General features: G+C 36.9%; 1 protein-coding gene and 1 long non-coding RNA gene across 5 annotated transcripts in view; one reads left to right on the forward strand and one right to left on the reverse strand.

The window, feature by feature from the left end:
• The window catches only part of myo16 (myosin XVI), a 221,366-nt gene that overhangs the window by 178,427 nt on the left and 25,061 nt on the right, over positions 1-17,878 (reverse strand). Inside the window, exon 1 of one of the 4 annotated variants that reach the window (XM_084122647.1) lies at positions 14,510-14,634. The exons of the other annotated variants lie outside the window; for them this stretch is intronic. The gene's annotated coding sequence lies outside the window, so the exon portion shown is untranslated. Of the gene's footprint in view, positions 1-14,509; positions 14,635-17,878 lie in introns of those variants that run through there. 4 annotated transcript variants of the gene reach the window in all.
• Positions 548-5,103, forward strand: LOC311088555. Its single transcript, XR_014607521.1, has 5 exons — positions 548-686; positions 915-946; positions 1,109-1,338; positions 1,780-1,944; positions 4,620-5,103. It is a non-coding gene; the product is annotated as an uncharacterized lncRNA (long non-coding RNA).

The following is a 17,878-nucleotide window of genomic DNA, read 5'->3' on the forward strand; positions in this document are numbered from 1 at the left end:
TGCTGATCAATATTATCAATGGGACATTGGTTCACAACCACCTCAGGACTCACTTGTGAATGTCAGAATCACACCTGACTTTTCTCCAGGTATCACATCGGAAATGCAGCTCAAAGCTCAATAAATGTATTTGGATCAACTATAGCAATACATATCTGGACATATTCATATATATACACTGTAAAACTTTACTGTAAATTTACAGCGAATTTCCTACAGAATTGTACTGTATTTCCATAATACAGTATTAGGCTGTATATTTTACAGAACTGCTGTAAATATACAGCACATTTCTGTTTTCAACCCGATAAATTCGTAATACAGTATCATACTGTAAAAGCACTGCATTGTGGGATTGATTTCTTTCCGCGCTCAATTCAGTTCAAATGTGACGCGAACCGACAGTACAGGCAAACTTGATTTGTCAGCGGGATTCAACTGAACAGAATAATCATTCCTGTTAACAAGATAAACGTGTCTGCGAATCTGTGAGCAATTTTTAAGCTTTTGTGAGCTTCGGTTCGTGTTTCAAACATTAATTGCCTGTGACGCAGCAGAAAATGGGCGACATTAACGTGCTACATGAAGAAGGATGGAAGAATTTGTCATCTGAATAACCTGCGCCTGTGACGATTATTGGGATTTAGAGTTTGAGAAGATGGAAAATTGTTTAACTGAGTGATACGGTAAGCCAATATATTTTGTTTTTTTGCGTTCGCATTTCTACATTGTTTTCACAAATGCTTATTTGGTTTGATTTTGCGATCGCGGTTTTCTACCGCGGCCGCGCAAACAATTCACTCTGTTCCACCTGTTTACCAAGTACCGTTAACGTTAACTTCGATATTTCACATAATAGGCAACATATGCCATGTTATTTGCATGACCTGCTTTTGATATATTTTTCGTTTCAGGCTTTGTAATCTGATGACAGTACAGTGCTAATGTAAGTGCTTTTAAGTAGTGAACAGGTTTTAGTCTAACGTTATGTGGTAAAAAAAAAAAAATGCTGTCAAATGCTGTCAGTTCTGTGATCGTGCTTTTGAATCGTTGCAGAATTTTGCTAGCACAAGAAAATCCATGTTCCTAATGCTGTTTTCAAATGTAGTATTCCTGATTGCCATGCCATGGTCCTACAATTCAAAGAGAAGTTAGACGGTGTTATCCTTCAAGCAGATAAGTAGATGATATTCAACAAATCTCATTAATCTGTAATATGTTTTATGTTTTGGTTCTGTTGATCATGGTTGTGCTGTTCTTTTAAAAAATTGTTTCAGGAATTTGCAACCTGATGTCCAGCAATCTACATTTGCCAGAGAGTCCACGCCTTATTTCTTGGTATGTAAAGATTAAAGGGGTACTTTAAACCTTAAATTAAAAACCATCATTTACTCACCCCACTGCAAAATATGTTTTTCTTAATTAGTGTTTTTTTCTTGTTTCCAGCCCAGATATCTAAAATTCTTACATGAAGAAGCATTTAATTGACAAGTAAAAATTGTCTTGTTTTCTGAAAGAATAAGTAAAAATTTAGTGAGTTTATGCTTAAAACAAGCAAAATAATATGGCAGTGCGTTTTAGTGTTCTAACTCTAATCGATTTTTAGGTTTAATTTATTTTTAGGTTCGATTTTTAGGTTTAATTTTTAGGTGAAAATTTTAATTTATAGAACTATGAATAGATAGACAACTACATCTAACCACAGTGGAACCCACAATAGTTATTTTAATTATTAATATTATTTATTAATTCATTTTATTTTATTTTTTTCAATTACAGGTCAATCTCTAAGCAACCAGTGCTGGACATTACGTTTGTAAGGTCAAGGTGTGTGTGGAAAGGATCACAGCCTAACTTCATCACTGGCCTGGCAGCGCTGTTTGCCTCCTCCTATAACTTCAGCTTGCAGTACAGGAAGAGGCAGCACCTTGAGTTTGTTCAGAGGTTAGTCATTAGCATATTTGCCATTCATATAAATATTAGACTGAATTGTGACTTGTCTTGACAGTATTTATTAAGCTGACTACTGGTATGAACAATATGGCCCTGGTTTCCATACTGGGCTTAGCTTAAAGGGTTAGTTCACCCAAAAATGAAAATTATGTCATTAATGACTCACCCTCATGTCACTCCAAACCTGTAAGACCTCCGTTTCTCTTCTGAAGACATCATAAGATATTTTAGATTTATTCCGAGAGCTTTCTGTCCCTCCATTGTAAGTCAATGGACGTGTCACTGTTCACGTCCATAAAGGTAAAAAAGACATCATCAAAGTAGTCCATGTGACATCAGTGGGTCATTTAGAATGTTTTGAAGCATCGAAAGTACATTTTGGTCCAAAATTAACAAAAACTACGACTTTATTCAACATTGTATTCTCTTCCGGTCTGTTTTCCATCCGCGTTCACGAGTCCACATTGACGCTGCTGATGTAAGACGCTGCTGACGTGTTATCTGGTGCGTCAATGTGGACTCGTGAACGCGGATGGAAAACAGACCAGAAGAGAATTTTGGACCAAAATGTATATTCGATGCTTCAAAACATTCTAAATGACCCACTGATGTCACATGGACTACTTTGATGATGTCTTTATTACCTTTATGGACGTGAACAGTGACACGTCCATTGACTTACAATGGAGGGACAGAAAGCTCTCGGAATAAATCTAAAATATCTTAAAATGTCTTCAGAAGAGAAACGGAGGTCTTACGGGTTTGGAGTGACATGAGGGTGAGTCATTAATGACATAATTTTCATTTTTGGGTGAACTAACCCTTTAAGACAGGTCTAGGCCTTAATAAAATTAGGGTATTTAAGCAGCTTTTATAAAAATGTCTAATAAAAAAAAAACATTACTGGTGTGCATCTTGAGACAAAACAGTGGCAGTCACATATTTAAGATATGTCAGTGCAAGTTGTTTTCAGTTGAAGGATTAGTGAAAATTCTATCAATAATTACTCACCCTCATGTTGTTCCAAACCTGTAAGACCTTTGTTAATCTTCAGAACACAAATTAAGATATTTTTGATGAAATCTGAGAGGTTTCTGAACCAGCCATAGACAGAAACGTCTTTGCAACATTCAAGGCCCAGAAAGGTAGTAAAAACATTGTTTAAATAATCCATGTAACTACAGTGGTGCAATCTTAATATTATGAAGCGATGAGAATACCTTTTGTGCACAAAAAAACCCCAAAATAACGACATTCAATAAACTGTACTTTTTCACATCATTCTCCTACGCTGTTGACGTAGTGTAAACAGTGTCAAGTCACCTTCATTTATATAGCGCTTTTAACAATATAGATTGTTTCAAAGCAGCTTTACAGTGATAATAGGAAATTACAGTAACAGATTGTTTTAGCTTTACAGCAGCTCTAGAATAAAGTTATTAGATCGACTATTTTTGACTGTCAAAATGCAGGCGGACACAGCTTCCGTGAGTTGTTCAAAATCTTTATTTTTGGTAAACTCTGTGTACACAAACAATGTTCTCAATGCTGGAGTTCATGTGTAGAGCCCCTGGTGATACTTCGAGCACAGTTTTATGTTGTGTCGAGCCTCCTTAGTGTTTTAAAAAATAGCGATTTTTAATGCTATCATAGTCGTGCCCCAAGCACTCCCATTCAAAAGGCAATTTGACCGAAAACGAAAATACGGTCAAACTTAAAAGTGGCGTTTCCATCCTAATTATGCTTTTAAACGAAAGTTTGCCTCGGGTAGATTAACAAAAAGACCCTAGGTTGCATTTTGCCGAGAGTTATCCTTTAATACACTCCGGCCCACTCATCCTCACAAAACAGTGTAGGAGAATGACATGTAAAAGAAGAGATTATTCAACAATGTCGTTATTTTGGGGTTATTTTGCGCACAAAAAGTATTCTCGTCACTTCATAATATTAAGGTTGAACCACTGTAGTTATATGTTCTATTTACCAATGTTTTTACCACCTTTCTGGGCTTTGACAGTTGCAATGACATTGATGTCAATGGAGGGACAGAAACCTCCCAGATTTCATCAAAAATATCTTCATTTGTGTTCTGAAGATGAACGAAAGTCTTAAGGGTGAGCAATAATGACAATTTTCATTTTTGGGGGCAAACATGCATTTTAGTCTGGTAAATGTCATGTTTAACATTATCATGTAGTCATGTATGCAATAAACATTGGAAGGCTTGCAATTAAAGTTAAATTATTTCTGTCACAAAGGTTTGGGCTGGATTCTGGCAATGTGCGCTCTACATAAACAGAGTCTATGGCTGCCTTTCCACTGATACTCTGATGGGACCTGATGAGGGGATGATATTAAAAGTTGTAGAATAAAACTTTAAATCTGGCAACCCCACTTCCAAAAGTTTAGTTAGTTGACAGTGCACATGTAAACAGACACATTGAGTTGATGTATTTTAACCAGGGCAGAAAAAATATCAGTTATTGATCACAACATCCAACATTGCATTTTTTTTCATGTTGTTCAGTTTTAACCAAACAGATTAGTCGTTAAAACCGATATCTGTTTTTTATTTACACATCTTTTGTGCTGTCTCTCTCTGTCAAAATATATAAACTCAGTCCATAATATTCATTGTTTTTTTTCCTTTCTTTTCTGCCTTTTAGACGATTTCCTGACATCAATCCTGAACGTGGATCAAAAACAAAGAAAGGACAAGTAACTTCAAAGAAAACCGGCCAGGTTGTGCAAAAAAAGTACACCACTGAAAGCCTACAGGTTTCCTCACTTCTGCGAAAACTTGAAGACTTTGAATGGGATTTCATTTGCACTTGTATGGACTTCAAAACAGAAACAGCAATTCACTGCCATTATAAAGCTTGGAAGAGCCAGGACATTTTGTAATATATCTCCGATTGTATTCGTCTGAAAGAAGAATGTCATATAGACCTAGGATGACTTGAGGGTGAGTAAATCATGAGCTAATTTAAATTTTTGGGTGAACTATCCCTTTAATTAAGTGCTAAGTGTTACCTGTTTGTTGTTAAGTGTTAAAATTGCATTTTATGTTTAAAACAAATTCAGCCAACATGTTCACATAAGGCAATTTTCTGATCTTTGCTTTTAACCAAAATAAATGTTTTAAAACCCAGAAAATGTTGTTTTCTTTTTCCTAGTGTGACTACTATACAATTTATTGCTGTAGACAAGTTTAATATTGTAAAAGTATGTGGTATATACTGTATTTGGTAATTACAGTGGAGTACTGTAAATGCTGTTTACTGTACTAGTTCTGTAAAAATACAGTATGTGGCTGGAAACCCAGCTGCCAGTATTTTACTGTAAATTTACAGTACAACGTTTTACAGTACAATACTGTAAATGCTGTTTACAGTACTAGTTCTGTAAAAATACAGTATGTGGCTGGCAACCCAGCTGCCAGTATTTTACTGTAAATTTACAGTGAAAAGTTTTACAGTGTATATATATATATGAATATCAGTACATGATATTCATATATACATATCAGTAGCCTACATATTCATCATGTGTCTGTTTCTTGGTGAACGGATGAGTAACATTTCCACTCAACTCCAATAAGCTTCTTCAGCACACTTACACAAATACTATTCTTCTAACAGCATTTCATAGCGTTATGTGAAGAACACACCAAATTAATTATTGACTGAACATATAGTTGTGTGGAAAGTGTGCTTGCATCATGATTTGAACAAGTTAAAGGCAAGGTAATCGAGTAAGAACAATATGTATTCAGAAGACTTGGAATATAGAGCACAATTAATATGAACTATTGTCTAAATTAGTTAAAAGAACAATAGAAAATGGCAAAGAGCATCTTGGATAATCTGCTAAACCTTCATTCTGATATAGTTTTTCACAATGAAGAAAAAATAATCATAAAGTCTAAAGGTTTGTAATGTTTTGAATTATGTTCCAAGCTCACATAAAAGATCAGATGATTGTAAGGTACCTTTTAAATTTGACTAAATATTAACTTATATTGTTAGATATGTGAGGGGTAAAAAAAACAATTTGTGCTTAAATGTGTATCACTTGAATGTGTTGTTGTCAGCCAATCAACCTTTACTTACATTATTCAATTAAAGGCAGGGTAGGTGATTTGTTCCGGAAGCATTTTTTGTTATGCTAGTTGACAGTCTCTTCACATCCTGATAGCAATCACTAAGTTAAGTGGTCCAGATGTATTTATATGTATCGTCTGTGGATGGCGTAGGACCATAAAATGTTCATCCAATAATTGAATTCAGTCCGAATGCAATGATACAATGTCCTACCTGCCTGTCAACGTATGTATTTCCAGAACTCCGCACACCTGCTCGCACAGACATCACACGTCATCAGTGTGTTTTATGCTATGCAGAGTTAGACAGTCACAGACGTCAGTCAACGAGCAACAAAACCGAAAAAGAAGCCACCTTTTACAGTTCCTCCTGAACCAAAACAACAAGCTTATGCTGCGTTCACGCCATAACTACTGTTATTTGGAAGAGATGGAAACAGTGGCGGAGCCAGAGGGGGGTCCGGGGACACTGGACACCCCTGACATGCGATTGGCCACCCTGGGTGCCACGCCAAAATTTTATTTGCTACTGGCAGTTGCTGATGCTGATTTAAAAAAAAAAAATTACATTCGCCGGCAGCGCGTCGCGCGCGCAGTTTCAAACGGACGAGCAGAGGACGAGAGATGGTTGCAAGATACCGAACTTCACCGAATAAGAAAACATCATATTTGAAGTAAGTTTTCAAGGTTTAGCATCAGGGTGGTTTGCTCCGAATACATTAGGCCTAATACACGCATACAGTAGGCTACCTTGCCGTGTGTACGTTACAGTATACAAATGTTCTAGCTAATGTGAGGATAGGAGATCAAAACGCAGGCAAAGAAGAGCAGAAACAAGCGATATTTCATAATGCGATCACTATAGGACTGTGAAGCTTTATGGGTGTAGGGTGTTGATGGACTCGATCTACTATCGTCATGAAATCGGATTTAGATGTAGTCTTTGATAAAAATGCGATTTTCTCAGCTTTTTGCTCATGTTGCTTTTTATGAAACTTGCCAACATTCAAGTGTTGATAAAAAAAGACGCACGAAGCTAGAATAAAACAGATTTTTTTGTTTAAAAGCACAGGGTCTGTTCTTTCTTTTGGTATGTTCAGATATTCATACAACAAAATATTCTGGGGTGCCATGAAATTGTGAAAATGACCAAAAACACCCTTTTTTATATATATATACTGGCGAGAAAGAGTTAAGATAAAAATGTTGGTAATTGGATGATGATTAGAATATGAATATGATTGGAATTTGGAATCATATTTTAAATGTGTCATATTTTTGAACAGGGTCAATTAAACATGAAAAGAAAGGGAGAGATAGGCTATCAGAGATCTTTTTAAATAAGCACAAACATAGTCCAGTCATTTTTATGAAAAAAGGTTGAACAAATTGCAACAGAAGCAAACTCAAATAAGTTTGTATCCTCAATATGTCCTGAGTAAGGAAAAAAAGTCCAGAAGAATCCCATTAGGGGAAAGTTTCGAAAACTGTTTCTGGGGATTCACTTTTTATTTTACCTACCTTTTGTCTTCTGCATTCTCCTTACCATTGTCTCCTGTTCTTCCCTCAGACTCGTCCCCCAGAAACAGTCCCACGGACCCAGCCCCAAACCCCATCTCTTAAAAATGAATAAAGGCTGGTTTCTAAAGTACTTCTTCCTGCCTCTATGTATTAATGTTCATGGGTAGCCTAAATGGGTTCCATTCAGACCTTAACATTTAGTATTTTGCTGTTATGTGTCAACAAGATTCAACAAGACATTTTCACCTGGCTATACCCAATGTTTAGATCTGTTGTGGTATTTATGCAAATTAGCACATACGTAATTAGATTATGCACCGTTTGTCCATGTTAACAAACAATTTAAAAAAACTTGTAATACATTTTTTGTTTGTCTTGATGTAAGTAATCAACTCAATAATTTTCATGGTGATATCTAAAGGTTAACATTTTTACCCTATTCATGTGAGAGAAAGTATGAATAGGCTATATTTGGGTCTTTTTCGAAACTTTCCCCTAATGGGATTCTTCTGGGCTTTTTTTTCCTTACTTAGGACATATTGAGGATACAAAATCAGTTGAGTTTGTTTCTGTTGCAATCTGTTCAAGGTTGACCCCCATTTTGGCTTAAAATGACTGGACTAACAGGCAGATCAGGTGCAAACAGACCCCAGCCCTTGCATCACCATTGGCTAGTCAGAGTCAGTGTGGTCAGACTTCAGGACCAGCAACAGGTCAGAGCATCTACCAGACACAGGCAGTCAATCACATACCCAATTCAGGAATTTAAGTTGAGATGATTTTGCCAGATTAAAAGGATAGTTCACCCAAAAATTAACAATAAAAATTATTTTTTTTATAAATTAAATAATTATAATTAGAAAGAATAATTATAAATTATTATAAAGAAAGAATTATGTTGTATTAAATCTTCCTAGGATAAGATTTTATATTAATGGGCAATACAATTGTTTACATTTTTCAAGTACATGTCTGCTTGATGGCTGCTATATCTAATTTAAAAAAAAAAAAAAAAAAATTTTTTGTAAATGTGAGTTTTTTTTGTAAATAAACGCAGCAGTTCATAACAGACACATGCTACGGTATCTTATCTCCTTGGTGCTTCAGCTTTGTTTTCTGCAAATATTTTGGATGTTCAACACTTATAGACACAAACAGAGTGACCCAATTCCTTCCATAAGCTCTGTGTCTGTCTCTCTGTGTCTGTGTCTGTGTCTGTGTGTGTGTGTGTGTGTGTGTGTGTGTGTGTGTGTGTGTGTGTGTGTGTGTGTGTGTGTGTGTGTGTGTGTGTGTGTGTGTGTACCCCCGAAAGTGGCAGTGGCCACCCCCTGGCCACCCCATGTATAAAACTCTAGTTCCGCCACTGGATGGAAACCCATGACGTTATACTTGGGGCAGTTCGTGACTCAAATTTATGTGTTTCAGTGTCAACACTATCAACGTCAAAATGAATCTGCAGCAGTCAGGTGGTACAGGTCAGCGCTCTTTAAAGGAGAAGTTCACTTTAAAATGAAAATTCTGTCATCATTTACTCACCCTCATGTTGTTTCAAACCTGTATGAATTTCTTTTTTCTGCTGAACAGAAAGGAAGATATTTAGAAGAATATCAGTAACCAGACAGTTTTTGGGTCCCATTGACTTCCATAGTAGGAAAAAAATAGTCAATGGGACCCAAAAACTGTCTGGTTACTGATATTCTTCTAAATATCTTCCTTTCTGTTCAGCAGAACTTCTCCTTTAAGTTGTTTTTTGTTAATTATTGTATTGTTATGTGCTTTGAGACATGAGGTAATTTAACGTGCGTCTCTCGTATTATGATGCTTTGGGCGTTCATGTGTTTTGAAGGACGCTCTGAATGGAGGGTGGGATCTTATGCTTTCAAAGCTAGCTTGCTATTGCTTGCCTCTCCGAAAATTGCCTACCCTATCTTTAAGCCTCTGCATCCTGTAATAAAAACACACCATGATAAATTGTATCAAGCATCTGTCACAAGGAGGCAGTAGTATTCCTATAAATAATTTAACATGTTTTTGTGTGTGTGTGTGTGTGTGTGTGTGTGTGTGTGACAATAAACACAGGGCTTTACTTTACTGGTCTGGGTTTTTGAGAGCTCAGGCAAAACCTTTGTAACACCTGTCAAGTGTTCATTTAAACAGTGTGGCATTTCCAAGCAGTATTTCATAGTGCCTATTAATAATCGCATGTGTATCTTACCTCGCTATCTTGCTTTTATATTCACACACCACAGCTGTAAAAGCTGTTGATGAGACCCTGAGGAAGCTCTTTTCACTAATTAAAACAGCTTGTGACAAGGATCTCACAAACACTAATGAATCAGTTCAGCCATATTGAACCAGCGCTTTCAATTACGGCAGCATTCATGGCCTGGGGAGGGAAAGCGCCTCTGGAAGGGCCAGGGTTTAAGGAATGAATTAAACATGTGATGCAATCTCTACATGGCATTAATTATTCAGCCCCTGTGTTGTATTTACACTACTAAATATTTCTTTTCCCCCAAATTTCACTGCTGAATTCTATTAGCATAATTTAAGGGTTAATTTTCCCAACCAGTAAACTGGCAAATGAAAATCTCCTAAAATGTTACCCTCAGAAAACTGTGTAGTGAAATGCACAGTTTATCTGTCAAGCACAACACTTAATTCACATGCGAAGATGATTAAAAAAATTGTATATGAAATCTTCAAAGACGTTTTATTAGAGATCGTAGAGCTACAGGTCATACAAACAGTACAGTAGACTAGTGGTCCATTAAGCTGTGGATTAATGCCCTTATCTCTTCCTTTTATCGCTCTATCTCCTTAAGCCCTCTATCTGTCTTTCTGTCTTCTTACTTTCTCCTTCATCCCTGAATATGTGGTTTGCTCTCAATTTCCATTGTTATCTCTATACTGTGATGTCTTAACACCACTGATGTATTTGGATACAGTTTAATGTCCACACATAGGCACATTTACTTATGGTTTTAACATTTATCTCAGGGTACGTGATCATAAGGGATTTAAAACTTTTGTGTTGGATCACATAAACAGTCAGAAATGTGACCATCATCCTAGGGCTAAAACAAGGGTTTAAAACAAGAAAAAAATAATTGGGAAAATGCATATACCATATACATGCACAAGACTTTACTCATCATCTTGGGAGACTCTCTTTTTCCAGTTTGAACCTACAGATTTCAAAATCCATTAATTTAATTCTCCATCACCCGCCCAGAGCAGGTCAAATCTTCTGTGCATTAAGGCAAGTGTTAAGAGTCAGGAATGAATGTTGTGCTAAAGTGAACCATGACTGTTTACTCTGTCCCACTTTAATGATCCAACTCACTCTTATTGAATTAAACGGCTGAGTCTTCATGAGCTTGACTGGTTCAATGCCCATTTTGAGAAATGTGATGAAGCAATGTCGCGACTGAGACTGAGAGAGTCAATAGAGGTCAGTCTGATGCAGTGTATCAGATGTTTGTGATTGGAGAGATGAAATAAAGAGAGTAAAGAGGAAGTGAGATACAATAGTGAAAAACAAGGTAAGTGAGCTTTTAGTCTAACACAAAATGCCATTTGATTTATGGCATAAAATCTGATCCAATGACCAAGAACCACCCATACTGTCAATGACCAATCTTAGTACCATTTTGGGGTGGGGTGATGATTCAACATAGAACACACAAAAAAAAGAGAACGATTACAGTTACACTTTATTTCGATGGTCCACTTTAGACATTCTACTGACTATACATAACTTTGCAACATGTCAACTAAAACTCATTAGAGTTGTAGACTTTCGTTAGGGTTAGGTATTAGGGTTCGGGGTAAGTAGAATAAGTTGAAATGTAGTTGCAAAGTTACTTATAGTCAGTAAAATGTCTGTTGGGGGAACATCAAAATAAAGTAGATATTAAGCAGACTACTACTCTAGAGTTAGTTGACATAGTTGCAAATTTACTTAGTAGAATGTCTAAAGTGGACCATCGAAATAAAGTGTTCCCATAATTACTTTGTGATCGGAATTTCTGTCTATCCAAAATCAATAAGAACTGAATATTTCACAGATACACAGTAACTCAAAAACAAAGCAGAATATATGAAGAGTTCCAAAGTGCCATCTGAAATTTTCTTCTAGAATATCATTTTTATCAATCTTGTATATTTAAGTTCAGTAATTTCACTTAATTGGCAATGAAAATTACCTATTAATTGTCATTTAAGTGAAATTACTGAACTTAAACATACGAGCTTGATAAAAATGATCAATCTAGAAGAAAATTTCAGATGGCACTTAGAGGCTTTTGCATCTGAACTCTTCATATATAGTCATGCTTGTCTAGTTAATTTGCTACAAAGTGCTACAACTTTGAATATCTGTCAAAGATCTGAAACATCTAACCTGACAAATCCAGAAAATGATTTCACCCTTATAGCCCAGAATACAGATTTCAGCCAGGTTAATCCTCACACACACACACACACACACACACACACGCACACACACACACACACACACACACACTAATACCTGAAATCTGGTGCATTCCCTCGCAATACCCCTATATCTATCCTAATCTCAGTATCAAGCAGTATTAAATGTTGTTTTTTCGTTAATCCTTCAAAAAAGCAGCTCAATATTCAGCAGCACCAAGTGGAGTCAGTCACTGTCACTTTGGCTGACTTTGAGTAATTAGCCTCTACTTAACACTGTTAATCTTAACACTGTTATCTCAACTAAACTAAGACACACCATCACATTCATATAAGTAGTGAAGCCAAAAACTTTTTCTAAAGGCAATGTCCCAAGAGGATCATCTGTGGTACCAATTAAGACGACTTTGTATTCCATGCAGTGAAGGCAGCAAGCCTGGAGTCAGTACGGCTAGAGCTGCCTCTGAATGTTTAATTGAGCAGTACTCACACTCTCACTGCACCCAAAGAGCAGAATCTGAACCGCCCTTCTGTCACATCTACAACCACAGTCAGCTGTTCTTAGGAAAGACAGGCAATTCCTGACAGAACAGCAATGGAGCTACAGAATGAGAAAGAAACTGATCGTGACAGAGTGAAAAGTGATAAAGGATTAAGAGATAAAACAAGATAGATTGAGTATGACTGTCTGCAAGTTAAAAGGACTAATCATTTCAGTTATACATTCCCCATCATGGCTTAATATAGTGGATACAATATCCAACTAATTTTTTTTAAGGTGAATTAAACCATTCCACTATGAGCATATAAAAACACCAATACGCTTATGACTCCCAAACATCAGCTTTTTGAAATAACATGTAATCCCGGTTTAAATGCAAATTAATAACTCTGCAATGCAAGTAAATCGCATTTACAAGACTCAGGTTATTTCCCGGTAGTGAGGTCAAAATGTGATAATTTGTGTATCTGACTCCAAGTATTCCATATGTTATGTCGGTTGTGATTAAAAAATGAAGAGTATTCCAAATTTAGGCATTTACATTTGGACTGAACCACTTTTAATTTTGCTGCACGAGATGATAAAAAAAAATTATAAGTTCTTGGGTCAAGAAAGAGTCGGAGTTTGGATATGTTTCCTCGAAATGCTCGCTCTGTCTGGATGAGCTTAAATCTGCAGTAAGGATGCTTTCCTGTCCCATAGGTCTATCATATACGCACTTCAATAAGTTGGCAGAACACAGGTCAATGTGTTTTCATATTGGGAGAAATTGGGGTAAGGGACACAAATCTAGCTGTGTTGATTGGTTTATGCTTAAGCCGTTTATAACCTTACTCTGATAAAGGAAAACAGGTTTACATGACAACATGCATTGTCGGCTTAATAAGCATAATTGTGTTAACAACGTGCAAGTAAACATGCTCTGTGTTGGTTTGAGCAGATGTTGACACTTTTGTATCAGAGTTCTGTACTATGGCTTGAAAAACTAGCAATATATTAAGAAATATTCCAGAATATTTTATATTCGTAATATTGTTGTAATTGTTGATCAAATCATACGTTTTATGGATGTTATATTAGTCTTTTCTAATCTAAAGATGCAGTCACATTAGAGAAATGTATTTATTGTCGATAGTGTAGTAATGCATGAAGCACCTCTCACACTTAGGTCACTTTTAAACCTCGCAGCTTTCTGTTGGTCAGCGCGCCGAATTCATGTGACCAAATTGAACCAAATGTGAAATCTGAGTGGAATATTTTCTTCCTCGCGCGAAACTCCCAATCGCACTGATTCCTATTGAAATGATTGGATTTACCCAAACAATTTCACCAAGCAATGGAAAATTATGCTGCACATTAAAAGATCTGGACATCATTCTCATGGAAGTGAAATGGAGACATGGAAAACGCTGTAGTTATTCAAAGAACCAGTTATTTATTTACCATTGCATTGCAAACAAGCAGAGACCGACAGTTTGAGGATATTTTTCATTGGTTAGATTGGTAAAACCCACAGACAGACGTTAAGGGTGATCAATAGTAATAATTTAAGAAAAAAAGGACAAAAAATGTCAATACAAGGTTTTCGCCTGACAGCCACGGTTTACAGTTTTTTTTTTGCAGTGTTACATTATTTGTTGTAAGACAAATGTGTGTCCTCCCTAGTTGTAGTCAGTATAATCATGCATATTTATTCTCTCTCTCTCTCTCTCTCTCTCTCTCTCTCTCACAAACACAAGCTGCAGGGAGACAAGCCTTGAAAGACCCATGATTAATTTGGCCCATTAACTGCCACTGCCAAGGGAAAGATGGAGAGATAGAGAAAGAGAGAGAGAGAGAGAGAGAGAGAGAGAGCTAAAAACATATACCCTCAATGCTCATTTAAAAAGAAAGAAAGAAGGTCAAAGGTATAGTCCCATGTCCTCATCTTACCCTCCCCATCATCTATCAGTCGTACTGTAAGCATTCACACTGGCTGACCTAGCCTCTCTCACCGTTTCTCTTTTCTTCTTTCTTCTGTTCTTTCCTCGCGCAGGGTCCCTTCTACTCTGTTGAGACAACTCCAGTTATGATATGAAGCCAGTTTGACAGTTGCTCCATTTCTGAAGTCATTCAACATTCTCAAGCTTCCACCTGTCCCTCAAGCCACAGCTGTTTGACAACAGAGCCTAACGGAAAACTAGAGCACGACAAGGATGAGGGGAGGAGTCTGACCCTGACTGGATGGGATTCTAAATGACTAATACCAGGACTCGTGCCAGGATGTCCAACGTGCTGTCCAGACCTACATTAGAGCTTAAAGCTGGAGCAGCACCCAAACACAGTGCTGTTTTTTTCCTTCCCATGAGGCAGTAGGTCACTTGTGCACACACTCTTTGCATTTTCCAGCTCGGGAAAAAACAGATGGGAATAGACAAATCTCTCAGAAGACACTCTTGAGGTGGAGGGGAATATAGGCAAGAGGGATATGACCACAGCCTTGCGCACCAGATGATCCACAGACACACAAACATTAATTTGCTTGCTCACTCCAATGGTGTTGTAAACAAAATCATCATGTTGCTAAGCAACAAACTGTCTTGGTACAACAGCATGGCATTATAATGTAGTATACGTGTGAAAGCAAGCACTGGTACTGGGACATTGTTAATTTGAGATTTTTGAGAGGCATAATTTCGAAGTGTGACATCATTTCGAAATCAAACCAAGGCGGAATTCCTTTGGAGTTTGTTTTGGGAGTTTGAAACAACATGCCAAAGCGCACATTCCAGAAAAGTTTACTATAGTTGGTAAATGCCTTCAAACAACCATTGGTCCATGGCGATTATAGGTAGGTGTGGCTCTGTGGCTCCGCCTTCTTGGACATGGAACTCTCCATTTCATTTCTTTTGTTCAGTCAGTCGAGGTCAGACACGAGTAAAAACGTGTTACGTGCATTCTGTCACTGTAAACTGGCCTATCAGTCATCTCATCACAGTTAACATCCTCATACGCACTCTCATACGCACATTTCAGTTCGTTTAATTTATGCTACAATTCTTCCTACCATATTGGATTGTGGGTCTTTTATGTTGAGAACTCTCCTCATGTTTTTGCATAATGATGCATTTAAAAGTTAATGGACAAATGTATCTTTAAAAAAAGTTTACAATATTGTTACAGCTGAATTGAATATTTTACATCAGGTTAGATACTGATTATTAATCACTCAAACCCCTTTATCTAAACCTCTCTACTGAAACATTGGTCTCACATCCGTCTCACATATTAACAATCTCACATATTAACACATATTAACAATTGTGTGTGTGTGTGTGTGTGTGTGTGTGTGTGTGTGTGTGTGTGTGTGTGTGTAGTTGTAGTTAAAATGAATTCTCCATATAAAAAACATGGTTTGTGGTGAATATTATAAATTAGAGTGTGCACGGATCTGCACTTTTAAGTTTGATTACTAATTAGGATGAATGGTATGTAAATTGGGACGCAGCAAATGATATAAAATGTCACCTACACTATTCTACACCATTTTATAGCAGTCTTTATACACTCAACAGTCACAGATGGATATGGACACAGATGGACCCTACATAGCGGATGGGGAGGGGCTAATAGACCACAAAAGTGCCAAACAAAAAAACTTGGCTATGAAAACTTTGTTGGAAAAGATAGTACAAAAGTGAGCTGAATGCTTACTGTACATGTAAAAAATAGTAAACATTCATTGTAAATATGGACATGTACCTAAATGACTAAAACTAGCTGGAAGTTAACATTCCTCAAGCTCTTTCAGGATTAAAACTGAAAAACTTACTTCTGTGTAGTAACAAAATAAACAGAACAATTTAATTTGAGATTACCCTTTGAATATTCATAAACAACTAAATTCATACACAATTGAATGCTCAACTTTTGTCTGTGGAACACAAAATACTTTTTTATCTTGCAAATTTTGCAATCAATTCAGGATTTGGTCCTCTTATGCTCTACACAAAACACAAACTAATAGATTAGCGCATCTCTAGAGCTACTGTCCACATGAGCAAAGATGACAGAATCAAATCATATACTTCTGGGAGTCTTGCAGTTGAGCAAGTGCCAGATGAATGGGAATGCTAACATACAGCTTTCTCTTTAGGTATTATATAGACTTCCTTGATGAAAACAGTCAAAGAGCAACACTTCACTTCCACTCATAGCCTGAAAGTGGCAGTGTTCACACATAATCCTACATAGACCCACATTTGTACAGTTTAGGCTATTGAGAATTTGTCCTCATGATAAAGTCACTTACTCAGTCCTGTCACCAGTTACACACACTTTGGCCATCCACACTGTTAATAAATATCTAATCTACCATAACATGACATAAAAAAGGCCACCAAAGAAAACAAAAAACTTGCAGGCACACATTTACTGCACTATGTTAGTGATCCTTAAGCATTTTCAGGATAAAACAGTGGGAAAATATGAATATTTGGTTAAAAAAAATCTCTAACAAAGGCTCTCCCAGAACTGCATATTTCCCTGCTCCGCTGTCTTCAGAGAGTTGCTGTAAAGATTCAAATGAAGCTGCTAAATGAACCCACATGCATAATGAGCAGCATGAATAATTGAAAAGCTGAAGCGAAAACGCTGATCATACCGTAGCACCGATGAACAAATGCAGCAGAGCATTTGCCAAACTCTGACATTATGAGTAATAATACATACATTTGCACAAACAGGGTCTCGTTCATGAAACACGAGTATAACAAATGTGTGTGAAATGTTAAAATAAAACACTCAATTTACACATGAATGGTTTCCTGAACAGTTTACACAGAAATTCGTTCTGCTCGTGTTACTGACGCTTATAGTGTCTGATGCATACTAAAGTAACCAAAGTGCACCTAAACAAACATCACACTTTTGTTCATAAAGTGCTGTGCAAAACAATTGATCAGGAGACTGGCTAGATCAGGCATCTTGATTGTCTTAGCCATGACCTTTAACCCCTGCTGATTGGAGCTCCTGCTATGGTCATAGAGGTCGATGCTTGTCATCAATCAGTCGCGAATAGCACATTATAATGGCTGTGAGAGAGTGTCTTTTCCCGCGATGTACTAATGTGTAACGGAGAAGCGTAGAAAGGGGAAAGCAGACATAATAAACATACATCACACACCTCCCACAGCTCCACATGACATTGACAGACCTTTTATATGCTGGCAAAGGAGAACGTGTGGGAAAATGGTGGCTCGCACAATGTGCACATGGTGTTTACATGCTCAAATACACCAGCTCACATGCATCTAGAAACGCATGTAATAAGCTCTTACAATCAGTGTCCTGGAGTACCTCAGATGCAAGTTATAAAAGAATAA

Source organism: Abramis brama (assembly GCF_963993115.1).
Source record: "Abramis brama genome assembly, chromosome: 8".
Classification (NCBI taxonomy): domain Eukaryota; kingdom Metazoa; phylum Chordata; class Actinopteri; order Cypriniformes; family Leuciscidae; genus Abramis; species Abramis brama.